At 40.1% G+C, this 11276-nt stretch overlaps 1 protein-coding gene across 6 annotated transcripts in view; it reads left to right on the top strand.

Moving 5' to 3' along the window:
* The window catches only part of ST8SIA5 (ST8 alpha-N-acetyl-neuraminide alpha-2,8-sialyltransferase 5), a 76502-nt gene that overhangs the window by 1652 nt on the left and 63574 nt on the right, over window positions 1-11276 (top strand). For 2 of the 6 annotated variants that reach the window (XM_013183164.3, XM_013183169.3), the window contains exon 3: window positions 5299-5381. The gene's annotated coding sequence lies outside the window, so the exon portion shown is untranslated. Of the gene's footprint in view, window positions 1-55; window positions 127-3967; window positions 4046-5298; window positions 5382-8915; window positions 9090-11276 lie in introns of those variants that run through there. The other 4 variants (XM_013183165.3, XM_066989024.1, XM_013183166.3 and 1 more) reach the window with 4 other exon arrangements.

Raw genomic sequence — 11276 nt, 5'->3', positions numbered from 1 at the left:
AAAGAAAATAGCTGAGAACCTCTTGTCATTCAGCTCCTGTGACAGCATGTGCTATTACAGTCATCTGCTTCTCTGAACAAGAAGAAAATTCACCAAATAACTTTGGCAAACTTTCTCTAACCAAAGGTTTGTTCCTCTTGTAGTGCATCTTGCATGAGTTGTGAAACAGACATCAAACAGCTGCCTCTAATCAACCTGATTGTGTTACAACAGAGGGAGAAGCACTGGTTTTTTTCTGCAGAATTGGGCAGCACTGCTATGGACTTCCTTAGGCAGACAGAAATTCGGCTCTGTGTGCAGTTCTCTGTCAAAACGGAGAACTTTCTGAAGACCTGATCGTTGATTACAAAACAAGCTTTTCTCCTGCCTGCATGCACACACACCTGCAATCTTAGGACCAATTTGCACAGCTGGTGCACACCCATGATCCTATAAATATAATTGAAATTAACTTTATTTCATCTGTCTTATTACATTTCAATTTATGCCAATCTGTGCAGGAAAACAAACCTTATGAAACTCTTGAATAGTTTCCAAATTAACAGGGTCTCTGAAAAAAATCTGTTTTCTGGCTTGCTATCTTTGTGGGCATCTTATTCTTTATGAGCCTTCCATTCCATTTAAAAATTACGGCTCTTACACAAAGTATATTTTAGCCTTTATACTGCCCACAAGATTCTTTTTACAAGTGCTAACCGTTCTTCCCACTGTTTTACTAAGAGCGCAGCCTTCTGTCATACTTCTGGAGCAATGACTGTCCTCTCTCCTCCCCAGTGTCATCCTCAGCTATGGATATGGAGAGTGCTATACTAAATCCTTTCTCGTTGAAACATCACTAAAATGAATCAATTGAGTTAGTGAAAATGCACATGAAGAATAAAAATCATGCCTATAGAAACAGCACAGCACAAGGGCTTGTGCCATTCATATAAGCGAAGTGTTAAATTATCTCTGTACTTGCCCTCTGCATGGCCTCGATTTCTTTTTTATATGCTGTGATATGGCCTAGAAGAATCTAAAATTATTTCATCTGTGGTTAATTGTTCTGTGTTTCCAACACTGTAAATAAGAGTAGACAGGAGAAAATTGGTGACGTTTCAAGAACTTTGAAAAGAGAGGCTGGCAAAAGTGTAGCTGAGGTTTTCTGAAAAGAAGTAGATCCAAAGTGTAACAAGTATTGATTCACTGTTGTATTGAGGGTACAAAGGGCCAGAGTCCTTTTTCAGTAAGCTTTGTTTGTGCTCAAAACAGGAAAAAGATTGCTTTGCTAGCTAATACCTGGGCAGCAGGAGAAGCTGTGATATAACAGGGGGAGCTGTTTCCTGCTTTCAGTGTTTCACATCCATTTTCACTTGCCCTGTTTTGCTTTGGACCCACTTTTTCATGCATGATCATAAGTTTTTCTTATGTAGAAATTGATGCACTTTGGTCTAGATTCTGCTTTCTACTCCATTCACATAGTTGTTGCCTGCTTTGTAGTGCACGGAGTACTTGGGATCTCCAGGCGTGTAACCGAGCCAAATGATCTCATGGTCTATACAGATTAATTTTGACAACATTCAGTAGTTTGGAGGATGGGTGTTATCAAAGACACTTGTGTGGGCAAGCAGAACTTTCTCTTGCAATCCTCCAGGTTAGCCAAGCACAAGGCAGCTCTGACCTGAAAGCCAGATAACTTATTTGGTCTAGTTTTGTTTTAATGATATGTCTGTCTTTTTCTCGGGGAGTATGTTAGCTCAGGGGTGGCACTCCATTTCCATTAATCATTAATATATAACTTCCACGCCAGTGTTGCCACAGATCTTGAGAGTTCCAAGTGCATCTGAAGAGCTCAATTGTGCCTTCACCTATATATATATATATATATATATAATTTTTCCCTAGAACAGTTCAAATTTGAACCCTGCGTGGATGAAAATGGCACCACCTTAACTAACAGCTTGGCATGTAATGTAAATCCAGTGTCCTATTTGTCTCTTGTTCAAATATATTGACTAAGATATTGACCTGACTGTCCTCTGAAGACAGCAGGTTTATGCATGTTTCAGTGGATCAACTATTTGGGTCTGATTTCTAGTAATGATGGATGAGAAGAAAAAAAAAGCATCTTCATTACTACAGCAAAATCTTTTGCTGATATAAGATATATGATGGGGCAACTGTTCTTTACAACTGATGTTTCACATACTTTTTGGACCACTGGCAAGGACCAGTCCTGCAAAATTTTCATCAATCAAGCAGTAGACCACTTTGAATCTTATGCTTTACAATATTTCTGTATAATAAAAAGCTGTGATAGATGTGCATACGGCAGCAAAAAAGTACCTCACCAACACAATCTGTGAAAGCGATGCCATTGAATCCTGTAAACAGTAGAAAAATTAAAAAAAAAAAAGTTGATTTTCAGGGCTGTGAAAAGGACGTCCTATTAATTATAAGTTGAAGCTCTATGGTATAACAATCTTTGGAAAGCAATGAATAACTTCACTACCAACTTTTGGGATTTTCTAGCAAAGCACTGCTTTTAACACTGAAAGTTTCATTTATTTGTTGCTATGGCTTTTTTTGTACTTTGTAGCCTCTGATCTCAAGCAGCCTGTGTTTTTGAAGCCTTGACAGTCCTGCTAAACTCAATTTCATCTTGAAGTTCAGATAATCAAGTGCATATTGTTATATATAAAACATGCATCTTTAATTTATCCTCATAGCTTTTGCTTAATAGAACGCAGTTCTTTTAAAACTATTAATCAGAATGCTGATGAGTTTCATTTGCTGTTTTTTAAATTATGCATTGGCTGTAGTTAAGCAATCTCTTCAGATTTTGCCTGCACTTCAGAAATGCCTGGGTTTATCTCACAAAACACTAGACTTTTAACAGAGATATACATTGGAGGCCTTATTTGGCAATGGAGGGAGTCTGGAACTTTACAAAAGTGTTTCAGCTTGTTGCTTGACTGCGAATTATTCTGACTGAATGGCTAGTAGAATATGCCATGTGACATATTTTCTGTTCCTTCACTGGATGGCTTGCAAGAATACCTGTTGCATATTAGCACTGGTACTAACACAAAAAAGCAGCATGTAAGATTTTCAAAAATACTATATTTGTATTGCCTTTATTCTGTTCTCCTTAAGTGAGTGAGATCGCTGTTGTCCTTGGTTTGAACTAATTTGGCCCCAAATGTCTGTTCTTGAAAAGCCAAGCTGTAAAAATGAGCATTTTGCAAACACTGGCATCTGTAAATTTGGAATGGATTGTCTGATTGTTTGTGCTAGTGAAACACACGTGGTTGTCTACATGTACCCAATGGTACCAACAAGGACATAACTGAGTCAAGACCGTCTTGAGTTGAGGGTTGCTCTCATAAATAAGGCACCAGACTTGGTTTGGGAAATGAGATAAAGACTTGGGAAAATGACATAATCTCTTTTTCGCATCGTCCATGCTTGTGAATGAAATTAATAATGCTTCCCTAGCTTATCACTGTTTATTATCATAATACTTATAATTTAATATAGTATAATTAAATATAGTGATATGGATGTAGAAGTAGATGATTTATCAAATATTCAAGATAATTTAGTTGTAGTGCTCATTCAGTTCTATTTGTAAAACAGTGAAAAGGAAACGAAAGCACAAGGAATGTAATGTTCTTCTGCTTCAAGAAGAATGCAGGCAGATTTTCTGTAATGAATTAAATAATACCACTCATCTTCTGGTAACATTGAGAACATCTGCCAGGTTGCTCTGAAAAGGTCACATCTGCTTATCTGGGAGCAGAGTGTGCTCTATAATTGATAGGAAAGAATAGCACAGGCCAAGTGGTGATGCAATAACGTTGCCCTTAGCAAAGCCACTGCGGAAGTAAACACGATTTCAAGAAGCTGCATCAGGAAAGCAGTTTTGGTGAACTCATGCATGCAGGGTTTGAAGTCTCCAAAGAATCTTTGTCTCTTTATTACTCAGGAAGAGGACAGATAAAGGCTGAGGGCTTCTTGCTCATGCCAGACACGGCAGCCAGCTTCCCTCGTTGGCAGAGCCACGGTGAGCACCTCCAAACCTGGGACTGAGCAGCTGACACTTCACAGCCCGGTTGGATCAGCTGCCTGGGGCACTCAAACCTTATCTCCGCTGCGACCTGCCAAGGCGGATGTGCCCCTGTGAGGCTGAGGATATCACAGAGCAGAGGCACGGTGTGAGCAGGCTGGAGGAAAGGCACTCATTAAAACAGGACATCTTTGGAACAAAGCACCACACTGATCGTACTAATTAAGGCTGTTAAAACAAATCTAAAGTTTCACTGTCCTCTTCTTATGCCACAGCTGTAGAGAGACTTGTAATAATCAAATCAACTTTTTCTCACGTCACCTAGCTGAAATCATAAGCAGTTTACGGTAATAAATGTCAAAATTATAATCATTTTCAAGCAGAAGTGATCTGAGCTTCTGTGGGGAGGCAAAAATCATTACGTCTACAATAATGCCACAGTTAAAATATTTCTGTGTATATTTGAGTGACGATAGGATGGTTATGAGAACTCTGTGTAGTGTTGTAGTCTAAGAGTGACTCCCATCATTTAATGTAACTTTTTCTTACCTCACCTAGCAGCAATCATAAGTAGTTTACTTCAGTGATAAACGTAAAAAAAAATGGCATTAAAATAAATGACTGTAATTACAGGGAAAAGGAGTCTGTTGTGGTCGTGAATGTTTGTTCATAGTCAGTTCTTTACAAATGAGTGTTTTTCATTTTACAAGCAGAAGGATGTTTTTTAGAATATCTCCCTCCCCCTGTGCTCCCTGGGAGCTAAAAAATTAAATGTGAACTATTTGGTGTCCCTGACATAACTGTGAGACATCAGATTTCTGCAGATCAGACAACTTTGTCAGTGTTGCATGAGGCAAAAAAGTAGAATCCAGGTCGTTCTTTCAAGTTTTTATTTGGTCATAATACCAACAGGTCTATGGACTTGTTTTTGTCATTAGTGGGAACAGGCACTTTTTTTTGTGTGTGTTTCGTAATTGAATGATCCTTTAAGGCTGGAAAATTACATTAAGATCAGAAAAAAAAAAAGAAAAAGGAAGGATTTTTCTCTAAGGCACTGCCATATGTCTTTCCAGGTGGAAATACAACAGGGTGCAGTAAGGCAAGGATTGTGGAGGGACCCTGTTGTGCTTGGCTGTTGGAAAGCATATGGTGCAATAATATTCCAGCTCTGACTGTGAATTTTCCTTCTTGTCTTGTCTGGCAAATATGATTATTTCTGACGTATACTCAAATATTCTGTTTGTGCCTAGGAAGAGAGTGCTTCTCCATCACCAGAACTGCCTACTAGATCAGGTCCTACCTCAGAGAAAACCGCAGAAGAAACACAGAAGAGGTATGAACAATGTCTTAAATAATCGTCTGAACCACCTTTATAATGTAGAAGAGGTTACAGAGGGTTGGATTTCAGTGGCCTAACTGGACATTTTAGGATGCTGGCTTGCCAGGAGAAGGAATCTCTCTCCATCTTGACATGGTAGCTGCTCCAAAGAAAAATAGTGCTGGTCTTCAGCCAGTTTTTGCGCCCCTGCAGTAATGCTGAGCTGCAGTTGGCTTGGTATCAGGGCTTCCTTCCGATGCTTGAAGGACACTGCATGGAAAATACTACATTCAGAATATATTATTGCTTAACTTCCTCAGGGTGCTCCTCAGGGCACAATGCTGGAGAAGTGTTAATAAAACCCAAGCTCCTGCCTTCATGCTCTCTTGTGCTTGGCCAGGCATGTCTAGGACTGCACAGAGCTTCACGTCTTGCAGGCCTTCACTTCTTGGAGCTTGCTGAAATGCTTCACACATATGTGTAATCAGAGATTATAATGAAAACTAGAAGTTGTTATATTTTTTTCGGTATCATCTTTCAGTATTGGGTCAGTGTACAGTACAGCTTCTGAGTTGCTTGTGGCTTCTGAGGAAAATGGCATAAATCTCTGGCACTTGGCAGCTTTGAAATATGAAGCCCATGCGGGGAAGTTTGTCTGTAATCATAAGCAGCTTAATGACTGGCTTCTATTCTGCAGCTGGAGGGGGGTTTAATGTCCCCTAAAATATATTATTATCTCTAAAGCTATGATCTCTACCATAACTGTGGGTATTCTGCATTGTCCAATCATTTTTCAAAATCCTATTAGGCTTTTGACCTCTGTGATTTCTATCTGCATAAAATCCCTTACAGCAGAATTAACCCCTTACAGAGTTCCCCGTACGTATACCACTGAGAGCATTTCTATGCCGCAGGCTTTCTGCATTGTGGTGTCAAAATGGTTAGCAACCTGAATCTGTGCTTTTCTGCCAGCATGGCAGAAAGGAAGTTGGAGATATATATATGGGTGAGGCTGTCACCTGCCACCTTTGCAGTGTGGTTGTAGTGCAGTTGTTAAGTAGCAGAGCTGAGATACGGAGTTGTTCACAATGTTCCTAAAACTAGTGCCTCTCTGTTTCATTCTTTCCCTTTCCTATTAATCCCCTCTCCCCCAGGAGCTGAAAATACAAACTCAAACTCATGCACAATGGATACAAAATAAATATTGCAGATTCAGTTAAAGTGGAATCAGAGTTGTACCTTCCAGGCAGTGACCTGGGACCATCACCCCGGTGTGAGCTGGCAGTGGCACTCGGAGCATTTCTGGGTTTATCTACCCATCTGCATGCTGTTGTTGATACCTGTATATACTGGTTGAATGAACAGGGCATCATCATAATTGCCGTGCCCTTATGCTAGGTGAAATACTTTATCTTACTTAACAAATATTGAGCAGAGCAGAGCTGGCCATGTTTATAGGAATGTCATTTGTGACATTAATAACAAAATGACAGTGATGTCTTGCTTACCTAGCAAGTGCATGCTCTTCCATTTTCCATCTGCTGAGTCTTTAATTCTATTGTATGCTGTATTTTAATGTTTTCCCCTGTGGTCAGTGCACTGCTTCACAACCAGAACAAAAGAAGGCATCAAGGTTTTCTAACAGCAATAGAAAACACTGTTATGGTGAAAACAGTATTCCTTAGAAGCTGTGGGATGTCATCTCGTCCATCCACATACACAGCAGATCTCTTCAGTTGCCTGTGCCTGCACTTTTATAGCATTTTCAACATTGTCTTTCAGCTTGCTTTGCTTCTTGGAGGGTCATCTGTCTGTGAATAATCATTCTTGAGATACTTAGTCTGAACACATCCTTTCTCCTTGATTGCTTGGATCTGATGAAAACCCTTTCCATTTTACTGATGTTCCTGTGGGGGGGAAACAAAATTTTGAAAAAATCAGAAATGTCACCTTAAGGATTTTATAATTCCTTCTGTTACCTCACTGTTATCTGGTGGTGGTGGTGGGAATTAAAGGATGAAGTCGTGTTTTTGGTAAGTGTGAACACAGTAAGGAGTAAAAGCAAAGGGCAATACATATGTAGCAAACATTCACAGTTCTACCAAAACCCAACCGTTTGATGAGAAATTTTTGAGGTGAGTTTATTGTGGGGCCTGGGTTACTGGGAGCTCCTTATGACCACTAACTCTACTCCATCAGGTAGATACTAGGGTGGCAAAGAATCATTTTTATCCCTCCTATTTCCTTTTTTATTTTTTTTTCTGCGGGATTCCTGCAAATGTATCAGGTGTGGGAGTTTCAGTCTACCAATGGAAAAGTTGGAGTATGGTGGGGTCACACGTTTCACCGTACTACAGTCCAAATTCAGTGGTGGTGTACCCTAAGCAGTGAGTTGCCCAGAACTTGGGAAAGGCATTTGCTAAGTAGGAATGTCAAATAAACTGATACAAAAGGTATGACAGAATTACAAAGGTCAAAAGTTGTGCTAGAAATGGAAAAGACCTGCAGTGCAACTTCTCACCCATTGTCTTATTTTTGAGTGTATCTAACCAGGCTGGTATGTTTATCCAGCTTTAAAACTTCAAAGATGATTTGAGGTGTAAAATGTGATGGAGAGTTGATAAGGCAGGGACCTTGCTTCAGATGTCATCAACAGTCTGTTTTGGTTGTGCAGCCTTACTGCAGATCTACCTGGAGGCTCTCAGCAGGAGCAAAAAGCTGCTTCGTGCTGTCTGTTAAACAGTAACAGGCAGTCCTGGCCTCAATTAACTGTTAATCTAATGGTCCTAATTCTGCACATTTTAACCTGTTTTGCATTACCACTGTGTTTGTGTGAATGGCCCCAAGCAGGGCAGAGTTTGAGTCAAGTTGTTCATGAGACTGCAGGATCAACGTGGAGATTAAGTGTTTAACTTAAAATTAAACAGGAAAGAAGCATCCCCCCCCCGCTTTTCTTTCCTTTCATATCTATTAAAAAGTTGCATTGATTGAGAAACTAACAGTTAGAATTTTGTTCACGTTTTACGAGAAATAAACCTCTTCAAAGACAGACTAAATGCTTCTTTTAGTTTCGAAAATAAAGGTTGTTGGTAGAATTACTCTTCAGGGATGTGTTACTGACTCCAGGGGATTTTGGTGTCACTAGGGCAACTGAGAGAGCTGTTTACAGCAAAGGCAAGGATTTAACTCAAGGGAGAGGCTTCCCCCAACACAAACAGTTGTTTTTGTCACATCAGACAGAAGAAAAACTGCAAAAGAAATAGCTTATAGTGCTCAGAGTGAATAAAAACGGCAAGCAGAGTAAAATGGAAGCGCTAGTAAGAGAGGGGCGGCAGAGATCTACCTTGTGTTATAAAAACCAGAGGGGAAGCTGCTCTCCAGGACAGCCCTGTGCTGCTGCTTCCCTGCAAATGTTTCTTGCAAAGATGTGAGCACAGGAGGGTTTTCCAGCCCCTGACGCAGGAGCCGAGGCAGGGGGTGGGTTTCGTGGGCTGGGCTGAAATTTGACATCGGGAGGAAACTGAAACCTGGCATTGGTGGAAGCTGCTTGTGATGCAGAGGTGAAGGCTGGATCTGGCTTGGTGCTTTGAGGAGGTGAGAGCAGGGGACAGGCAGATATGCAAAGAGCCAAAGGAGCAGGAGCCCGTCAGTAGCTGAGGAGGAGAAACAGAGAGAAAGGGGCAGTCTGGCATAATAGGAGGGCAGCCACAGCATGCGTAGAAGGTAAATAAGTAATCATGGTGAAATAAGGGGCACTTTGATTGGAAAACATCTGGTTGCTGCTGCTGTCCTGGTCTGGCTGGATTTCTTGCAGCTGATGTGTGCTGTTTGTTTCTAATACATTTGTGCAAACCTTTACAGCAAATCTAGATCCACGGTCATCTGTATTAATCTTGAGGCTTTGTTTAAAAAAAAAAAAGTGAATCAACTTCAAACACAAAAAAAATATAGTTTTCAAGTTTATAAAAATATATATTTTTATAAAGTAAAATACGTTTGCAAGAAAAGAGTTTAGAGGCAGGCTTAGCACCTCTGTGAGACTCATGCATGTTACGGAAGGGGTGATTACAAGCAAAAGATCACTTGCAATCAGATACTTCATGTGTGTTTTAAGAGTGTTTCCTTTAGATGTGTTGGCGAGCTGTTAACACCTGCACTGAACGTAGTAGCCAAAAATATTGAAGTAATTAACTAACCGTAATAATAGTTTCATATGTTAAGAGAATGGTGTGGAATTATAGCAGTAGGAAATAAAGAGGGATCATAATGGAAACCAACTGTGTGATGAAGTGTAAACAAATCAGAAGTCAAATTAAGTCCTATTAAATCTGACTCAGATATGATTTGCCTCAACTTGACTTCTCTGGGGTTGCAGGGTGTTTTTTTCTGTATGCTATCTAAATAATATATGAGCATTGTGCAGATGCTGCCAAGTTAATCAAATGAATAGTCCTTTGAGCACGAGCAGAAGTTTTAGGGATGAGTGATCAGGACACTTGCTGAGGCTGCAGGTCAGATGGGACCCCATTAAACTAAAGAGCAGTAAAAATTGTCCAGTTTGTGGATGGGAATGGGAGGAGAGATGAAATTGTGTTTTAGCTATGTAACCTGATAAATGTAATACTGGCTGTGCCCTTGAAGAAAGAAATTCAAGATCTTATTTCCTGTTTCCACGTAAATCTCGTATTTAGGATCCAGTATCAGCTAGCCACCAATTTGTTGAGATATTACAATTACAAATCTTTCTGTCACATCCAGGGGAAGCTGCTAGCTACATTGCACCTCTCTGACATTACATGCTCTAATTGCATGCAACGTTTTTAAAAGTGCTAACACCACAGAGCAGAAAAAAAGGCAGATGCCAGAACTTCCAAAAATGACGGACCAGGACTTCCCAGCTAAACTCCAACAGCGAAAACACGGCTTGTTTCTTTTTGCCCCTGTTTCATGGGCAAAGAAGAATCCTTAGGTATTCCTGTGGGAGTGCAGAAACAACAGACACAGGCTCCAGTAGTTACAATTAATTGCTCTATGGAGGGATGATACATCACCCGTGTCCTGCTGCAGCTTTGCTTTAAAGCACTAAGTGGCTCTCCAGCCAGCCATCAGCCCTGTGCTATGCACTTTTTTGCACCCTGGCTCTAGTCAGAAGGACAGGATGCTTATTATGTACTTAATAACCACCTTCTCAAAAGACTTTTTCACAGTTACATCATACCGAGGTATTTGAGGGAGCAATTAGTTGTATTATTTTAGATTAAGGGGAACCTAACAGGTTGATTTTTTTTTTTTTTTTTTTTTTTTTTTGCTCAGAGTTGATCCAAATTCTGTAATGGGCTGGGCCAAAATAGCTTGGTTTTTGGATCAATGCAAAGAAGCACCTAAAGCATTTCTAGAATAATTATAAGAATATTTCTAAAGCTTGTGAATACACGAATGCATCATCTTTTTGAAAGACTGCAGGTATTTTTCTCTAAGGTATTTAAGGACTACAGGTATATTTGACCATCGACGTTGGCTCCCTCCAGAACTACGTTCTTACAGGGTGTGCAAGGAAAACATCTGCTTTTGCAAAGTGATTTTGTTCTTGGCTGTTATTTTTGGCTGCTTACTGTAATATTAACTTATTTTTAGAAGCCCGCTTCATACCTCAGGCACAAGTGTGTATTTCTAAAGTATTGAAAAACAGCAGCATTTTCCTGCCATGGGAAGTGAGAAAATGGGAAGAGCTAGCATTGGCATTTATACAGCATCTTTTCTCGAAGGACACAGAAGAACTTTGCAAATACTAAATTGCCTCAGATGCAGGGAATATTCACTAAAAGCCTGTGTAACATTTGCCGATCTGTCACCCATGGCACTGAATGTGGTGCAGGAGGCACAGCCAGGAATCTCTGACATCCAGGATTT

This window comes from Anser cygnoides, chromosome Z (genome assembly GCF_040182565.1).
Source record: "Anser cygnoides isolate HZ-2024a breed goose chromosome Z, Taihu_goose_T2T_genome, whole genome shotgun sequence".
Classification (NCBI taxonomy): domain Eukaryota; kingdom Metazoa; phylum Chordata; class Aves; order Anseriformes; family Anatidae; genus Anser; species Anser cygnoides.
This window is presented reverse-complemented; position numbering and strand designations above follow the sequence as displayed.